At 38.2% G+C, this 20,608-nt stretch overlaps 1 pseudogene; it reads left to right on the top strand.

Annotated features, from left to right (window-relative positions):
* The window catches only part of LOC120611966 (60S ribosomal protein L23a-like), a 34,177-nt pseudogene that overhangs the window by 13,151 nt on the left and 418 nt on the right, over nucleotides 1-20,608 (top strand).

Genomic DNA, 20,608 nt, shown 5'->3' with positions numbered 1-20,608 from the left:
TGTTCTCCTGCACTTCAAATAGGCCCCTGTATATCTGATGGATTTAAGAGTCAGCCAATAGTTGTCATAGCAACAAGGCAGATGGAAAAGGAATGATCCAATGCACTGCCCTAGAAACCTTTACTCCCCTCTGCTGTCCTACAGTGAACCAAGCCTTTCTTTTACCCATTCAAGCAAGTTATCGATTAACTGAGCCCTTCCAGGGCAGATTCATGGAGACTGCTTTCTCAGACATTGCTACTATGGCTGTCATGACCTCCAACTTCCAGGGGACCAATTGGACCCAGGCAGGCACCTACTGGGTCACAGCTGTTTCTGGAGCAGTTGCAATTCCAGCTTCCTTCCCGTGAAGCAATAGACTGAAGTTCACTTAGTGACGATGAGGTCATATTTTATGGGATTTTGTGCAAAAACAGAAAAAGAAGTTAGGCTTAGTTGCCTAACTAACATTTTCTGGTTATCTTCTCTTTAAGCAGCCACACTTCCAATATTGTGTTCCAATAGCAAACCATTACTGTGATAAACTGTTTGCAAAAATAGTCACAATAATTTCCCTGGCTATATCCTCTACACCCCTACACAATGTGACTTTGCAGCATCTTTCATCAAGAAAATCTTGAGTCTGGGCTGGTCTTATGACTTGTTTAGCCATTACAAGGTGGCAGAACTGGCAGATTGTTAGTTCCAAGCCTGCGCATCAAAGACCTTAAATATTTCTTTTTGCTCTTTCAGAATTCTTTCCACCATCACCATGAAAACAAGCCCAGGCTAGCCTCCTGAAGAATGAGACCACAGGAGGCAGAGGTGAGCAGTTAAAGCACCTCTAGACCAGTCAAATCAGCAGCTGACTATAGATGTATGAGTAAGCCCAGCCAAGACCAGAAGAACCAATTGGCTGAGCCCTAGCTTAGGGTGAAGCTGCAGAAAATAAGCTAAATAAATGGTTACTGTTTTAAGCCACTAATTTTGGAATGGTTTATTGTATAGCAAAGACATATGATGTCTATACCTCCAGTAATATAGTACGGTTTTCATTTTCTATTGTTTATGTGACTTCAAACATTTCTTAAGTAGATGTCCACTCTATAAGAAAGAAATAAAGTGAGATATAATCCCTGCCCTTCAAAAATTAATAGGCTGTTTTCGAATAATGAGCACCATGGGCTTTTTTTTCCATCTGTGCAAACAAATTCAGACTTGCTGAGGAGTTCTAAGAAAGATTTAAATTGTCCCCCTCCAAAAAAATTCCGGCTGATAATGACCTAAATGTATTAGCAAGATTAAATTGAGATTCACCAAAAGAGAAGTGATGGGAAAAGCTATGAAAATAAATGAGAACTCCAGGAGACAAAGCATATACAGAAAAGAGATTATCTACCACATTCATATTGGGGGAATGACTACATTAGGGGCAGAAGGAAAAAAAAACAGAATGTTAGAGACTAAGAAGAGATAGACAGTAAGATATGAGGGCCAGGACAGGGTGGCATCATGGACAGTAGATTGTGTATTTCTTAAGGTTCATTGTTTATGGTTTATTTATTTTGCTCCTTAGGTGCAGTGGGTAAATTAACTGTATTCTCAGTTCATGAAACATAAGTTTGTACGAGGATCTCTTATTTTATGCCTTTATTCTCTTTCATTTCAGTTTCCATATCTGTTCATTTCTTTGTAATTCCTGGAATTATCTTTGGAAATATTCAAAACATTTGGAGGTAAATCTAGTAACTAAAGTGGGTAACTGATCAAGGCAATGGCATTTGTTCCAACACCAGGTAAATTTTCTCTTTCAATGATGGTTAGTTGTAATCTGTAATCATTCTTTCATCCATCCAACAAATATTTAAAGAGCATCCACTTCATGCCAGAGATCATTCCAGGCACTCAAAATTTGGCAGGGAGCAGAGTAGACATGGTTCTTATTCCCATGGACCTTATGTTACAGTGGGGCTACATGATAAAATTATAAACAGATATATCAATAGGATAGATTCAGAAATTAAGTTAAACATGAGGACATGACTGATTTGGGGTGCAAGTTATTTTAGAGGACATAATCAGAGAAAGCCTCTCTGATGAGGTGACATTTGAGCTGGAACCCAAATGATAAAATAGAACTATAATGGGACAAGACAAAAAAAAAAAACAGGCCTTGTTGTACCTTGCCGAGTAGTCCCACACCCAGCACTAGCAACATACAGCCTCAGTTTGCAGCTAGCCTCTCAAGGCACCTCCAAGCCCAGTGTGGGTGGCATCCATCTGTGGATTTCTTGGTGACTCATGCTAGTTGGCCCTGGGAAGGGCACAGGCTGCAGCTAAACTTGGCCTGTGATGGGGCCTCTTCTAGCTTTAGACTGAGCCAGAGCACTACCTGGGTCCATATCCAAGAATGAAACACACAAAGGGATGATTGGGCAGCTACCAGGGCCCTGCTAAAGTGAATCCTGCTCTGTAGGGTCAGCACCTGCACAACAGCTTCTCCACTGTAGTCATTAGCCAATCTTCATAATGAACCAGCCTGAGGGTCAGTCCCTCTCATTGATGTGCAAACAGTAACCAAAGCTCAACTACAACAGGAGGGCACACAAAACTCACACAAGAGACATACTTGGAGCACCCAGCTCAGGTGACCAGGGAGACTGCTCTACTGGGCCCCACAGGACACATACTACATAATCCCACTCTACTAAGACTGGGAGACATAGCAACTCTACCTAATACATAGAAACAAACACAAATAGGCAGTCAAGATGGGGAGACAAAGAAACATGTCTCAAATGAAAGAACAGAACAAAGCTCCAGAAAAAGAACTAAACAAAATGGAGACAAGCAATCTACCAGATGCAGAGTTCAAAACACTTGTTATAAGAATGCTCAATGAACTTAGGGAAAGAGTAGATAAACTCAGTGAGAATTTTTTAAAAAGGTAGAAAACATCAAAATGGAGTTAGAAAACATTAGAAAGAACCCATCATAAATGAAGAATGTAATAACTGAAATGAAGAATATCTTGGAGGTAATCAACAGTAGATTAGATGAAGCAGAGGACTGAATAGGTAACTTAGAAAATAAGGTAGCAGAAAACACCCAATCAGAACAGCAATAGAAGAAAAGAATCCAAAAAAATTATGGGACAACATCAAGCATACCAACATTCACAACATAGGGGTATCAGAAGGAGAAGAGAGAGAGAGCAAGGAATTGAAAACCAACTTGAAGAAATAAAGATGGAAAACTTCCCTAACCTGTAAAAGGAAATAGACATACAAGCTCAGAAGTGCAGAAAGTCCCAAACAAGATGGTCCAAACTGGCCCACACCCACACACATCATAACTAAAATGTCAAAGGTTAAAGACAAAGAGAATCTTAAAAGCAGCAAGAGAAAAGCAATGTTACCCACAAGGGTGCCCCCATAAGACTGTCAGCTGATTTCTCAACAGAAACTTTGCAGTCCAGAAGGGATTGGTATGCAATATTCAAAGTGATGAAAAGCAAGGACCTACAACCAAGATTACTCTACCCAGCAAGCTATCATTTCGAATCAAAGGACAGAAAGTGCTTCCCAGACAAGAAAAAGCAAAAGAAATTCATCACCAACAAACTACTATGACAAGAAATGTTAGAGGGACTTCTTTAGGAAGAAGAAGATAGGGAGAAAAAGACCAGAAATATGAATAATAAAATCGCATTAATTACATATCTATCAACAATTATTTTAAATATAAATGGATTAAATGTTCCAGTCGAAAGATAAGGTGGCTGAATGGGTAAGAAAACAAGACCCTTACATATGCTGCCTATAAGAGACTCCTTCAGATCAAAAAACACACACAGACTGAAAGTAAAGAGATAGAAAAAGATATTTTATAAAAATGGAAACAACAACAACAAAAAGCTATGGTAGCAATACTTATACCAGGCAAAATAGACTTTAAAACAAAGACTATAACAAGAGACAAAAAAGGATCCAGGAATCTTAGTTCTAAGTATTTATCTTAATAAACTGAAAACACTACTTCAAAGGGACATGTAAATCCATACGTTCATTGCAGCATTATTTACAGTAGCCAAGATATGAAAGTAACCTGGCTGTCCATTAGTGAATGAATGGATAAAGTAGTGGTACATATATACAATAGAATATTATCAGCCATAAAAAAGATGAAATCTTGCCATCAGCAATGTCATGGATGGACCTAGAGGGTGAGTGAAACAAGTCAGAGAAAGACTAGTGCCATATAATTTCACTTACATCTGGAATCTAAAGAATAAAACAAACAGAAACAAACTCATAGATACAGAGAACATTTTGATGATTGCCAAATGGTAGGGAAGTTGGGGGGAATGGGTGAAAGAGGGGAATGGATTAAGTACAAGTAGGTAGTTACAAATAGTCAAGACATGTAAAACATAGCATGAGGAATATAGTCAATAATATTGTAATAACTATGTATGGTTTCTGAGAGGTACTAGATTTATATAACTCTATAAGTTATATAAATGTCTAATCACTTTTTGTACACCCGAAACTAATATAATATTGTATGATAACTATAACTGAAAAATAAAAAATTATCGAAAAAACATTGAGAGAACTTGTGTAATTTGAATATAGGCTCTATGCTAGATAATAATATAGTACCAATGTAAAAAATCCAGGATTTGATAATTGTGTTGTAATTTCATTAAAGAGTGTCCATGTTCTTGGGATATGTGGTTGAAGTATTTAGACATAATGGGTTGTCTAAATTCTGAAAGTATTTAGACATAATGGGTTGTCTGAAATTCTGAAGTGGTTCAGCAAGAAAAAACAGGAAAAAGTATATAGAAACGTGGAAAAACACATTTGGTAAATCCAGACAAAGAATATACAGGATTTCATTGTTTAATTTTTGAAACTTCTGTGAGTTTGAAATACACAGTTCAAATAAAATATTTTAAAGGTTTAAAAAAATGCCATTTTACTATATAGGTTACCTCATAGACTGTAGCTTATACTTTGGGCAAAGGCCAAAATTAGGTAATTCTAATTGTGATTACTCATACACGAGGAAACCTTAACAATACAAGGAGAAATGAATGCTCTGGAATCACAGCAGAGTTTTCCGGAATCATATCTAGAGCTTCTGGGTGGCGATATCTAAACCTCTTCTCTCACACGTACAGCTCTTGTTCTGCCTTCTGAATTTGTTCCGTTTTCCATCTATAACTGCTCTCTGGTTTTCTTCCCTCAGTATCTCTTTTAATGTGTGAGGTCCTGCTTTCTGCCTCTGAACTCCTCTCTGATTTTAGCACCTTGTTTGGAAAAGCTGACTGGGGTCCACATCAATAAATATTACGAGATGATTGAGACATGGAATGTTACTCCACAAGGATGGTGCTCTTGGAAATGAGCATCATTTGGAGAAGAGCATCAAGGGAGGGCTGCCTGGAAGCTGCAGAAGTCTAGCCTTGACAGTACTTTCCACAGCACCGCGTTGAGATCCAAGGGAGTCGGGTTTCAAACTTAGCTGTTCAGGATCAAGCTCTGTGACCTTGGACTATTCCCTTGACCTCTCTGGGCTTCCTTTTCCTCACTTGTAAAATTATTACTGAGGTCCTCCCAGGTCTAAAATTAATTATGATGCTTCAAATTTTTCCATATCAAATTTCACCTCATGACACCACAGGGTGCTGCAACCTGAGGATTGTCCATGAGATGTGAAAATATCAATTAATCATTGAAACATATTTTGAACAGGTTCTATGTGCCCAGACCTGTTCACAGGGGTTAAAATTCAGACTCCTGAGTCACATAGGTCTACTTTTAAATATTGGTTCTTTCTGTTCTAACTTGCTCTGGTAAGTTGGACAAGTTGTTTAACCTGCCTAAAACCTCAGTTGACTCATCTGTAAAATGGGAACCACAAAAGTACTTATTCTAAAAAGTTATTAATAAGATTAAATGAGATTATGCATATAGTGCTACACTATAAGCATTCAATAAAAATAATATTTCAAAATACTGTTAATAATATTCTACTATTATTTAGAATGTAAGAAAAATCCCTTCTATCCAGAATACTCTAATTGAACTTATATATCTGAAGTTAATTTAACAACGGACAACAGTCCAGAAAGGCAAGGAATTTAGTGATAAAACCTATAGGGCAGAGACAAACAAGATTTTAATAGTTGAAAAAGAATGGTCAGTTCAGGCTGAGATTAGGCTTATTCCTGGTTTAAAAGTGTTATTAAGTATAGAACAACTTAAAATTATGTATATTACATATAATCTTTTTATTTTAAAAATATATTAAATACAAAATTAATATGTGGATACTTCTAACTTCTAAAGGTAATTTCAAGTAATACAGATTTTTCCTTTATTGTGTAACCAAATCTCACTTTTCTCCCCAGATGTGATCACTATTATCAGCAGGGATAAAGTTCTTGAAGTTTTTGTTCTTCTATTCATTTTTGTTTAAATATTCTAAAGCTTTAAAATATTGTGGTCAATATGAGTAGAAGACTGGTCAGCAAAGGAAGAGGACCTTGGTAGCGTCAACTGCAGATTTCCTTAAGTCAATGAATGGTATTTTCAGAATACCAATGTAACATTTCCTTATTGTTATCAAAGTGACAATAATAAGGAAATGTCACAAAATAACCGTTTGTGACTATTATGTTGGTTAGTTGTTCCTTTTATCAATATAAAATACTTCTTGTCCCTTTAATGCTTTCTGATTCAAATTTGCCTAGAAATATTGCTCATAAACTCTCTTTTGGTAGCATTTATTTAATACAGCCTTAATAGCTATTTATCTTCAACATTTTGACATGGTTATATTATAGACATATCTCTTGTTACTAACATAGCATTGGGCTTCTTTAGTTTTTCTTTAGTCCTGTGATTTTTTTTTGTGCTATGTTTTGGGTGTTCTCATTCTCTCCACTCATATTCTATTCTCCTAAAATTCTTATGATTTTTTTGTCTTCTTGCCCTGGATTCTGGCAGAATTCCTTACCTTTATCTCCCAGGCCACTAATTTATGTTACATCAATGTCTATTTTATTGTTCAGCCTATTACTTAGTTTTAAACTTCAACAATACATTTAAACAGTTTTCTAAATCTCTAATTGATCTGTGTGTGTGTGTGTGTGTGTGTGTCTACAATATCCTTTTAGATTTGTCTGAGAAGAGAGATCATAATCATTCTAAAATCTTCTGTTTACTCTATTAACTCTGCTTCTTAATTGTTGAGTTTGATACCCATGTTGTTGACCCACTCAAATGTTTATCCTGATTTTCTATTGACTCTGTGAATATTGTCTGTTTGTCATGGCCCCCCATTAATTATTATGCTGGATGAGGGAGATCTGCTTCTGGTTGGGGTGGACTGCAGAAACTCTCCAGGTTTGGGAGTAGAAGGGAGACACAGAATGTGTTGTTAAACAAGGCATACCATCTGGACATGAATAATTTCTAGTACTCTTTGGTCACAATCTTCCTGAGTATTGTCCTATCTTTTCCATACAGATGCTGGATTCAGTTCTTCTGTTTCGACTAAGCCAGTCCTATTGAGCACTGACTATCCCTGCAGAGATGTGGAAGGGGAAGTAAGGTCAACTGTTTGGCTTGTTTCTTGACCATATCTCAACCAATGATCCAGAAGCTACCCCTTCCAGGATATCTCTTTCTCCAAATTTTGCCAGTTCTGGGCTAGAAGCACCCAGGAAGACACCCTACATTTTATAGAAGTCCTCTCTTATATGGATTTTCACTTTTTTATATACAATCTCAATTTTATTCTGGTCTACCAAAAACATAGCTTCTTGTTTTCCAACCTGATTATGCATTTTAAAATATATATTTCTCCTACAATTTCTAAGATTGTGCAATGAGAAGGAGACATTACAAATATTGTCAGTAGCCTATCTCTTTCTGAATAGACTTTAAAAATGTTTTTTTTTAAAGGTTTGTTCTCAAAGAGCACAGGATAGTGTTGCATTTATTTATTACAAGGAGTTATCTTTATATTCTATCAGAGTTATATTTTAACTCCTTGAAAGCATATTGCATTATACAGATACTCTTGTTAAAACAGAAAACTTTGAAAAATGCAAAGGATTATCTTGGCAGATATCCACAGTAAACAGATCTCTGGCTCAAAGAGATCACAATATGCAGTCTCACAGATGAATGACCCTGTAAGAAGAGGCATAATTCTGCATCTGCCAGCATTGTGTGTATGTGTGTGTGTGTGTGTGTGTGTGTGTGTATGTATGTGTACATGCCTGTGTACGCTTTTAATAGCTTGCAATTTTATGATAATTAATGACCAGTTGTTGGTCAAGATTTGAAATTCAATTAGGAAATAAGTGTAATGAGAACTTGCATCTATCCCATGAAAAATATTCTCCTAGGAAGAATCTTGAACTCACTTCTTCAATGCTTATCATTCATTCTTACACTCATTGTATGAGTTCATTTTTGTTTTGCAGTGAACCACCCCAACTATTAGGAACTTAAAACAACAGCCATTTATTTAGCTCAAGAGTTAACTGGTGTTCTGTCTGGCCTGCGCTTGTCTGAGCTCAGTGGGGCTCATTTATGCGTCTGTAATTAGTGATTTGGTTGAGGGCTGCCTGGACTATTAGCTGAGGTGACAGGAGCAAATGATCTGGCTGGCCACGTGTCTCTCATCATCCAGGATACCTTCTGATCCTTAACTTGGAGGCTGGGTTCTACCAGCAGCAAAAAGGCAAATCCCAAAGTATAAGACTCCTTGAAGCCTCAGTTAGCCTCACTCTTGTTAATGTTCTATTGGTCAAAACTAATCACAAGGTAAAGAATATATTCAAGGGTGAATGAGTGAAAGAATTTGTGAGCATTTTGCAACTTACAAGTCCTATTTTAATTAATTCTAATAATCTAGTTTATCTGTGTAAAGTTTTCTCCACAAACTTGAAGGTCTTAAGAAAAGTGTCATGGGGAAGTTACGAGATTTACATTGGAATTTCTTATTCTGAAGTAACATAAAATTGGGTAGGAAAACTGAGTTTTAGACCCAGGGTCAGGGCCGAGCGGATCATGTCGCTACACCAAATGTCAGTGGTATTGCTGACAGAGAAGGGAGGGTTCGATGGTGAGATGCCTAGATGGAAGAATGCACAAGAGGCAGACATGAGAATGAAATGGCAGGCATCAACTTTTTTGTGAGGTATGCAGTTCTGTTTCTGGAAGTGCAGTTCTATTGAGGGGAGCACAGTACTGTGCACACTTCTTCTGCTCTCCAGGGGACCGCATGGCTCCTCACATAGCAGAGTACAATAGTGGCCTTCAGCCACACATGAGTAATACAATAAGCTGAATTATGTTTACATATTCCTAGCTGCGGGCCTGGATCACAGCCAGTCCTTGGACCAGCTAGACCTTGGGCCAGTCAGGCTTTGGATCAGCCAGGCCTTGGATAACAGCCAGACCTTGGATCACAGTCAGACCTTGGGCCAGCCAGGCCTGGCGCCCACACTCAGCCCACTATTTTTTTTTTAATCAATGTGATTTTTGGCAAATCGTTTAGTTTCAGAGTTAGATTTTTTAACATTTAAAATAAAAGGATTGAATTGAATTATCTCTGAGCCCCCTCTTCTCATTCAATAATTAGTAAAAAAGGAATTTGATATAAAGTAGACAAAAACAAACAGCTTTATCTGGAAGAATTTACAAAAAACACACATTCTTGTGCATCCAGCAGCAGTACTGGAATTTCTATTCCAAGAATATGAGGCCGTAAATATTCCTGGATTTGGACTTTGGATACTTAATCCCCAAAGAAAAACTTTCATCTTTTCTCAAACTTGCTCCTACCTGTCCACTCAGATTTGACCAGATTTACTATGAAGAAGTCAAACCATTGGATTGGGTTTTACCTTCTTGCCTTGCTATTCTGCTCTCTCATCTTAAATTAACTATGACCACATTGAGGCTGACTGTATCTTATTCATTCTTTTTGTTCCTAGTAGTTAGTATAGTGTGACATGTTGATCATCAATAAACATTGGTTGAATGAATAGAATAAAATTGAGTTGGTTGTCCACACTGAGTAGAAGAATAATATGTTTCTCCAAAGAGTGAAACAGCATATGTTTTTGGGGGAAAAATGGAAAACAGTGGAGATTGCATCTCTAGCCCAAATGAGAAGTTTTCCACCTTCAACATGAAAGTTATCTGATTTGCTGAGGCCATGATAGGGGGAAAGCAAGTTGCTCTGTAAGGTGGATAAAACCTTGCATTATTCTCCAGGACACAAATCAGAGATCCCAATCTGTTTGGAATAAAGAAGGCAGTAAGGAAATGAAAGTTCAGCTACCACCTGGGCATCAGTGATCTTGAACATTAAAGTCACTTAAACCACAATTCTTTAAGGCTGAGCTTAGAACTGGGGCCAGCCCTGCCAGCAGCAGGGAGGCAAATTTATTCATATAACCCTATTGGTCTACATATGCATGTTCCAGCCCATCTCCCATCAACAGAGTGAGCACCAGGAAGGAAACAGGAAGCAGAGAACAGCCCCATCATGTTTGTCTTAAAAAAACAGCATTTGAATAATTAGCAGGTGATCAGAGATTTTTTAAGTCATTGACTTTCCATCCAAAGTCTGTCATTATTCTGTCTTGGGTTTTGGCCAAGATTATCTCTGAAGATAAAAGATGGAATAAGCAAACTCACATTGGACTTTGGGGTTTCTGCCCTTTAACTTAAGCAACAACAACAATAACAAAAAAATAGCAAAGAAGAAAATCCTTGTTATTTTTATTGACTCACAATAGAACTACTAAATTTAATGCAAGATAACTTATTGATTAACCCAATGAAGTAGGTAGTAGAAATCAGTCTTGCAGAGGAGAAAATATCTGATTTGAGAAAAGTTATATTCAAGATATTCTTGTTCATTTTAACCTCAAAGTGTGACTAGTAATAAAAATTTGAGACCATAAGCTTCTGATTAAAATTGATTTAGGGGTAGCCTTACCCAAAGCCAGAGAAATGCAATAGAAATCCTCATTATCTTTCTTGCATGCTTGTTCTCCAATTAATTAATAAACCCTTAATTGTTCCACAAAATATTCTTGTGAGTGAGGAACCTGGTGAAGTACTGCCATTTTAATGAGATGAAACATGAGGCAATGAGATGTAAAATTATCTCTTAAGTCACAGAAAGAATCCATGTTAGAACTCAGTATAGAATGCATGTCCTCCCAGCTTCTGTGAAAAGAGGGGCTTCTCTTCATTCTCAGATGGTTTCTCTTCATTCTCTACCAAAGAAAGCCTTTTTAACTTAAACCAAGAAGGACTTAGACTCTGCACCAAATAATCTGCAGCTTTTCAAGACAAGCAGCTACAATGCTGTGTAGTACAGCACCTGGATTTGAATATTTATAAAGAGTTTGAAAAGAAGAGAGAAAAATTATTATATAGAAACATACAATGTTCTTTATCTTCTTATGACTGATTGCATCTGAACTATTTATTTTCCTGCCTTCAAAAGAGATCTAGAAATTCAAAGCTGGGAACACATTTTCAATGCTTTTTGCAGGCAATGCATTGTGATTGCTCAGCCATATTCACATTCTTTTAAAATATTTTGAAATGGTTCTTCCAAATCATCTCGAGGGATTGAAGTAAATGAATATTTGGGGGGATATAATACACTCCTGGGTCCAAAAGCTCTTTATTGCAAGATTAAGAAGACAAAGAGAAATTATAACCAGAATAAATCCGGAAAACCTGGAGTAGGTGCTCTTAATAAATTGGCAGATAGACCATGAAATCCCATCTGAAGAGCACAAACAACTTGGCTCCATGGTGTTACCTTCATTCAAATTCATGGTAGAATAAATCACCAGTGTCTGAAGTACAACAGAGAGAGTATGAGTGTGACAGGCACAGAAGGAATTACTGAAGACATGAATCCAGCTTTGTGTGGCAGGGTTACTGAAATCCACTTTATTTAATTTTGAACCATTCAGAGCCAGAAAGAAAGAAAAATACAATATAAGCAGATGTTTCCTTTTCAGTGTTTTTAGCATACACTCTGGGCCTTTAGACACAGTTGCTTCCCTTGGTCCACACAAGCCATCATTGTATTGCAGTTGGTAGGCTGTTGGATAACAAACAACATGGGGAGATTGTTTTAGTATCGTTCCTTCACTGAACTCCAAGGGCATTCAGGGATTAGACCCTTTTTGTGAATCCTGATGTTGCCTGGGAAAAGGAACCTTCTAGCCCCAGCTTAAGAGCGATGAAGTTAATTAAACTCCCATGATCTTCGTCAGAGAATCGAATTGTCTTCTCAGCTGTTATGGCTGAATTGTGTGCATGTATACTCCAATTCATATGTTGAACTCCTAACCCCCAATACCTCAGAATGAGACTATATTTGAAAATAAGGCCATTAAAGAGATAATCAAGTTAAAATGAGGCCCCTAGATTGGGCCCTAATCCAGTCTGACTGGTATCTTCGTAAGAAGAAGAGATTTGGACACAGACATCAGAGATGTGCCTATGCAGAGCAAAGGATCAGGTGAGGACCTAACTATCTGTAAGCCAAGGAGAGAGACCTTGGGAGAAACCACATCTCCAAGGACTTCCAGCCTCCATAATTGTGAGAAAATAAAATTCTACTGGTTAAGCTACCCCATCTGTGGAGCTTTGTTATGGCAGCCCAAGCAGACTAAGTCCCCAACTCTTGACCCTGCCTGCTGTTTGCATTCACCTGCAGTTGAACAGACCGCCTATGCCCAGGCACACAATAGCAGCTTGAAAATTTTGTCAGATGACTGACTGAATGAAAATAATGGACATCTCTCCCTTTAGTTTCCTTGTTTCTCTAAAATAGAAGTAGTTATAGTAACTCTACCACAAGGTTGTGGTTTGAAGTACCCGCCAAGTACTTAGAACACTGTGGCCAACACCCGGTAAACCCCATAAAAGTGTTTGTGCTTATGATGTTTACTATTAAGCTGGGTAGTAGTTTTCCTCTTTTGGTGGCTTTATAGACAATGATTCTTAAAGCAGGCAGTGAGATACATTCTTGAGCACCATGAGAATTTTACTTTATGCATTTCCAATAGAACTCAGCTGTTTTTCTCTATTATACTCAATTGCTTTGTGGACCACATAATCACAGAATTTAGAAGTGGATGAGCCAGGTCTCATCACATCTGGTTCATCCTTTAATAGTTGGATTAGGTTGTTTTATGACTGTTTGGTGTTTTATATTAGTGGTGGGAATAGAGCGTGGGAGGAACAAACTGATATTCTCTACTTTTCCCCACTCCCATGTCCAGGCAATGCCTTAGACCCAAAACAGGCAGGACTTGTGCATTGCAAAGTAGATGGGAAGCCAAGTTCATACTGAAATGCTTGAAGTATAATGAGTGATAGAACTGGCATGAGTTTTGTCTTAACTCTTCCACTATCAACTAGGTTTTACTTTTCTTTGCTCAAAAACTTCTTTAGCTTCATGCGATTACCCTTAGATATTTCCCCTCCCTCCTAAATAATCTCCTGCAGTAAAAGCCCCCAAGTAGGGCTAACAGAGCAAACTTTTGTGCTTTGTCTCTGTTTCATGATTATGGAGCCCATCTACTGCATGCCCCATTAATCTCTCAAACCAGCCTCAGACTTGGGCTGCACTGATAGTGTTTCCAATTTCAACCTGTGTGCCGTCCATGAAGCTTTGTTTATGCAGCTGACACTGTCTTAGAGGGCTCGTGGCCTTTTTGTGTCCTTGTGTCATTTCCATTTCATCACTGCATTAGTATTAATTTGTGATATCTCATTGTTGATTATCAATATATTTGCCCTGTAGCCCCTTTAGGTCAGGAGTTTGTGGAGCATGTGCCTGGCATAATTCGCATTTCCTATAAACTGTCCCTACACGTGAGCAGAGAGTGCTTAATAACTAAGTGATGGGATGGGAGGTGCTGGTCACGTGTCCATTTCTACCTTTTATCCTACTGCCTATTTGCAGTCCCTCTATTCTTTATTTTCTCCCTCATTTTTTCTTTTTCTGAGCAGTCAGTATAGTGGAGCACATTGAAATTGACAAGTATGCCATTGAGAGGGAGAGTTTTAAATTTTAAATTTTAAAATCTGTGAGCTGCCAGAAAAATTAAGCAGGGCAAATTCAGCTACTAAGTGGGTAGGGACACACCGCACCAAGGATAGGTGAGCTCACAGCAGCAGCCATAATAAGGAGACTTGACAGATGCCAACGAAGGAGGAGGAAAAAGGGCACTTCTCGCAGCCCAGCCAACTGTCAGCCCTGAAAACAAAGGGTGCCAGTGGGAAAGCTGATGCCAAAGCAAGAGAGAAAAGAGGATGATGGAAGAGTAGGTGAAGAAGAAATCTAGAAACTGCAGCTGTGGTGTAGCCTCCTGGCCTCTTACCTCTTCAGGAAAGGATGCTCTGCCCTGCCACACTCATTGCTCCCTCACCCCAGGAGTTGGGACACACAGACAGTCAGCTCAGGCACAGAGGACTGGCTGGCCTCACAGGACCTCCTCCCTGATTATTGGAATTTCCTACTGGGACCTAAAGTCAAAGAATTTTTCTCTGTCTTTTTTTTTTTTTCCAATGAGTTTTCATAGATCTATAGGATATAAGAGCTATAAGAAAATTTTGAGATTTTCTTATAAGCCCTTCATTTTGCAGTGCCTTGTAGCACAGAGATATTGTGATGGGCGATTACATACTATATGGCAACCAGAGCTTGCCACTTCTGTGTTCGTTTTGTAGTAAGCCTTTTAGTGAAGTGTAACATACTCAGATAAAAATGCATAAATCACAAGTGTACAACTTAGTTTGTTTCACAGAATGAATATATCATACTCATAACTAGTACTCAGGTTAAGAAATACAACATTCCTGGCATCTCAGAAGCCCTCATTATGTGTCTTTCCAAGGATAACTCCTTCCTACCTCAGGTAACCTCTATCATGTTTTCTAATAGGATAGATTAGTTTGCCTCTTTTGAAATTTACATAAATGATACCAAACAGTAAGGTCTATTTTATGCTTGGCTTCTTCCATTCAACATTATATTTATGAAATTTAACCATGTTGTTGCATGTAGCAATAGTTTGTCCATTTTTGCTGTCATATAACATTCCATTGTGTGAATATATACCTTATTCAATCTCTTAATCCATTATACTATAGAAGGATTTATAGGTCGCTTCCAGTTTGGGGCTATTATGAATAGTGCTCTGAACATTCTAGTGTGTGCTTGTTGTTCTGTTGTTGATTTTACATGTACGTATGCATTTTTGTTGAGTATATAACTCAGAGTGGAATTTCTGGGTCTTAAAATATGCTTTGTTCAGCTTTAGCAGATACGGTCAGACAGTTTTACAAAATGGTTGTACAAAAACTCCCACCAACAACGTATGAGTGGTCCGATTATTCCACACTTCGTACTGTTTGTCTTTATTATTTTAGCTATTCTGGAATGTGTGTTACAGTTCACTTTTGAGACTCAAAGATTTGGAATGTTTTTGGGGTTTTTTTTTTCCGTAGTGGAAACATTCAATGAGCTGGTTAGTATACACTCCTCTGGTTTCTGTTGCCTGGTGCCAGAGCAATCCACAGGACTCTCTCAACCTGGAAAGATATAATACCTAAAACGAAATGATACGAAAACAGTGTGAGGCACTCAAAAGACTCACACTAAACTTGGGAAGATGAGAAATTTACATATGATGCTAACAGGCCACAGCGATGTACTCAAGTGTTTGAGACTGTTAAATGTTCTCTTAATGTTTGTTAAATGTTGGGTATAAATTGTTAAAGGCAAATGGTAGAATCAGTGCCTGAGTACAGAGGGGAGACAGATGACAGAGCGCTGGTGCTGGGAAATGGAATGGAATGTGACTTCAGCTGGGTCTTTAAATGTAAGATGTTTGCAGGTAAAGAAAACTAGAAAAATATTTCATGATATTTTCTATGGGGATGGGTGTGCACATTTGTGTGTACATAACACTGAGCAAATATTTTATTATCAGCAATTACCTAAATTGCCAGCACCTTGAGAATATTCATAATTATGTCAGAAACAGGCACAGGGATCAGCTCACTGAATGTTTCAGAGAGTTAGTGCCATCCTTTAAGTTTCAAATTGTCCTCTTATATCTTGCATTACCTCTGACTTAAGTCATTTAGACCAAGAGCAAAGTGTGCTTTGGAATTAGGGGGAGGTTTAAAGCATGATTTGTATGCTGTTGTCAGCTATTTAGAGAGGGAAAATGGATTCTACAAAATCTATTGCTCACCTCAGATTTCAAAATATTGAAGTAAATCTCTCAATTTTTGTAGGCACTGATAAAGAAGAAATGTTACTACAATTATATATCACTAGTAAGGTTTTTATGATGTATTTAACTTTGCGCGTATCTTTTTTTTTTTATCTCATGAATAGGACTTTTGACAGAGAGTTTCTTGCCTACAAATAATAACTTTCACTTTTTGTCTTTACAAATAAAAACCTTGGGCAACATCTCCTGCTAAGAAACTACATTGCCTGGACTTGTGAGTTCTGACCAAACTGTTATAAATAGAAGCATAGCTTGAGACTTCTAAGAAGCCTGTCTAAAAGACAGTGGGATAAACCTTCCTCCTTCTTTTTCCCTACTGCCTGGAATGTGGGTATAATGGCTGAAACTCCAGCAGCTACTTTGGACCATGAGGTGATCTTTTGAACGGAAGCAGAAATAAAGCAAGAAAAAGGGGCAGAAAAATAGAGGGAAACTTGATTCATGAACACTTTGTGGAACTGCCCTAGCCTGTTGATTTTCAGTTGTCTTTGTATAACAAACCTTTGTGAGCTGAAGCCACTGCAAATGAATTTTTGTTATTAGCAGTTGAACATGACTAGCCACTGATGCTGATGGATAGAAATATGTGATCCATACTTTCCTGACCTACAAATTAAGGCTGACAGCTGATCCTAATTGTGTTTCCCTATACATAGGATTCCTAATGGAGAGGGATATGCATCTAGCTGCATGTTTGGCTTCCTGATCTATTCGTGAATACGACTATCAGGTCAGTTCTGTTTATTCCTCCTTCCCTCAGTTCTGGGTGGATCTCAAGACTGTGGGGGAAAGAAGAAATATCTCTCCTCACAAAAAGATAGCAAGCCTCTCTATGACCTTTATATCAGATTCATCCATGGCCTAGAAGTCTTGAGGCACCAGAGAGGCAGGATTAGATTGCTTTGAAATGTGAGAAACCATTCCTCTAGAAAGCCATGTGTCAGTTACTATTTTCCGAAAGTGAACACAAGAATATCTCTGGTCCCACATGAACTTCAAAAATTTCCTACTCTCTCATCACCAAGACTGACCTCTATGTCTTCTTTCTTGAACTCAGGCAGGTCTTTGTGACTGTCTCAATCAATAGACAACAGCAAAAGAGATACTGCATGACTTCTAAGTCTGAATCATAAAGGGCAATATAATTTATGCCTGGCACGCTTGCCTTCTGTCTCTATCTCTTTCTGTGTATATTTCTAGTTCTGAGCCACATGTAAGCACGCCTCTATCCTGGACTGGAAAGACCACACATTTCTTCCCAATCTAATATTCTAGTGAATCTACTCATTGTCACTTTATATGACCTATAAATGCCTATTTATCTCTGTCCATTCTCAGAACTTCTTCTTTGTGGTTTTCTTTGAGCATCTGAGCTCAAATTCTCCCACTTTTCTGCATTCCACAGAGCCAGGCCTTTGAATCAGTTACACTTTTTAAGTGTCTTCTTTCCTCAATAAACTTATAATGTCTATAGAAGAGAGATGGTATATTATATGCTTTATGTCTCCTACAGAATATAGTATATCATTTATACATAAATTTGTATAGAAAAAACCTTTCAAAGTCAAATTCAAATGTAGGAAGAAATGGAAACCACCATTTTTAGCACTTACTATGTGTCAAACATAGAGCAGCTTCTTTTCCATTATTTTATTTCATAGAATCCATACAATAGCCATGAATGTTGACAGCATCACCCTTAGATAAGAGGCTCAAGAGAAGTCCCTCTGAGTGCATGGGGCAAAATGATTATACCCACCAGAACCTGTGTCTCTTCCCTTATAAGTTCTGGATCCAGGAATCTCAGAATCCTCTGTCTAAATGGTCCCAAGTCCTTTATCAGGGCCTCTGAGAGCCACTCACTCCCAAGGGCAGATGTTGTCCAAGAGGTAGCCTGTAGGTGACTTCCTGGGGCTGAGGGGAGTTGAGGGGAGAGTGAATAGAGCTTGGACTTGCCAACTGAGTTTTTCGTGTACTTTTTTTTTTGTAGAGTTACTAGGGATTTGGAATAGAGCTTAAGGACAAGGGCAGGGTTGGTCAGGGAGGAACCAATAGTTTCCCTATGTTCTTTTTCCCCGGGGCTGCAGATCTTAAGGGTGGCCCTCGGTTTGGTTTTTATTACCCCATTTTACAGAGGAGGAAACTGAGTCCTAGAAAGGTTAAGTATCTTGTATAAGCTCTCATATCTAGCAAGTGGCAAAGGCAAGAGTTGTCTATTCTCAATCCAGGACTGGCAAGAGACAAAATAATTAACGATGACATAAAATTAGAAATTCGGAAACCTATCAGTCAAACTTGACTTTTAGAATGACCAACATATCTTATAGATGTTTGGCTAAAGAATAGTATGAATACCAGCAGTAGTGTCTTTGAAAAAGGGTGAGGTGATGCCTTCCATTACAGACCCCAGAGACAGGAGTCCAGAGAAAGAGAGTCTTTTCCAGTCTTCTTTCTTTATGTGTGTGTATATAGATCCGTAAGTCAGGAGCTGACATCCAATGAACAGGAATGTCACTGGCTATACTTTACTCATTCAATTGTTTAATTTTAAAATGCCATGTACTCTGGTCAAACAGCCCCATTATTATCAGAACAGAACCTAAGTTTTGCTTTTGGGATTTATGCTATGTGAGAGCAGAAGGGGAACTTGAAGAGACCATTAAGAACAACCATTCATTTTATAGATAAAGACACTATAGCCCAGAAAGGGTAAGTTAATTGTTCAGCTTACACAACTAGGAGCATGAAACAGGGCCTCGACTTCAGGGGTGTGCTGGAGCCAGCTTGTACTAACTTGGAGAAATTAGTTTTTAAATTTTCAGGAATTTTTCAAGCCTGTAACTATGGTGGGAATATTTACACCATGGGAATTGGCAACCTCTACAAATAAGGGTTTTCCCCTCCTCCCCTGCCTGTGAAGAGTTAGTTGTTAAACACATACCAGCACACTATTGGCTTTGATTTTCTCTCCTATGTCTTGAGAGATTGAATTGAGGTTCCCCTGGATCTAGGCTTTTCTCTTTGTTCTCACCAGCCAGCTTTTCTGATTCCTTTGTTTGGCACTCAGCAAGGTACAGCAGGGATAGGGCTTCCCATCCTGATTTGTCCTCCAAAATCTCCAGACTTACCTATTCAACCGCCTGTTTGACATTTCCACATGGACTACTCACAGTCAACTGAAGTTTAACCTTTTCGAAATAAAACAATTGATTTCTCAGCTGCCTTCTCCATTCTGCTCTTGCCTCCTCACCATTCATCATTATTCCTCCAAGTACTTGTGTTGGAAACCTGGGAGGCTTCTTTGATAATTCCTTTCTTTTTCTTCATATTGTGGGCTGAATGAAGTCCCAATCCTTGGTAACTATGAATGTGACCTTTTTAGAAATACAATCTTTGCAGTTATAATCAAGATGTACTTTAAGATGAGATCATGTTAGAGTAGGGTGGGCCCTTAATCCACTATGACTAGTATACTTACAAGAAGAGGAGAGAGACACAAGGACAGACACTGAGGGAGAATGTCTTGTGATAACTGCAGCAGTACGATGCATCTACAAGTGAAGGAACACCAATAATTGCTGGCAACACCAGAAGCCAAGAGAATGGCCTGGGACAAATTCTACTCTAGAGCTTCAGAGAGAGCATGGCCCTGTTGACACCTTGAATTTAGACATCTAGCCTCCAAAATTCTGAAAGAATAAATTTCACAGTTTTAAGCCACCTAATTTGTGTTGTTTGTTATAGCAACCCTAAAAAACTAATACATTACATGATCCCTACCCTCTCCATGTTCAACTCACTAGTAAGATCTGTCAGCTATATCTCTAAACAGGACTTAATTCTATTTACTTCCCTGCTGCCACATTAATTCAGGCCACCCTCATCATTAGCTTAAACACTGAAACCATTTCCTAACTGGCCTAGACATGACCTCTCTAATTTATTCAGAAAAATTCATGCAAAGCTTCAGATCATGTTACTCCCCTGCTTAAATGTCTGATTTCCATTGTTCTTAGCACAGCATTCAAATGTTTTAACATGACCTGCAAGATGCGTACAGCTAACTTGTTTTTCTCTTTTCTTTTTTTCTTTTCTTTTTTTAGTTTCTTGAAGTCGGCAAATTTCTTTTCATCTCAAGGCCTTTGCAAGAAGTATTTACTTTGCCAGGGGAACTCACTGTTGCCATCCTACTACTTATTACCTTTTTAACTGACCAGTTCTTTTTACCTTTGGGTCTATAATGTTTTT

The sequence above is a fragment of the Pteropus medius genome, unplaced genomic scaffold (assembly GCF_902729225.1).
Source record: "Pteropus medius unplaced genomic scaffold, Ma_sr-lr_union100, whole genome shotgun sequence".
Lineage (NCBI taxonomy): Eukaryota > Metazoa > Chordata > Mammalia > Chiroptera > Pteropodidae > Pteropus > Pteropus medius.
The sequence above is the reverse complement of the archived record's forward strand: the minus strand, read 5'-3'. Positions and strand labels throughout refer to the sequence as shown.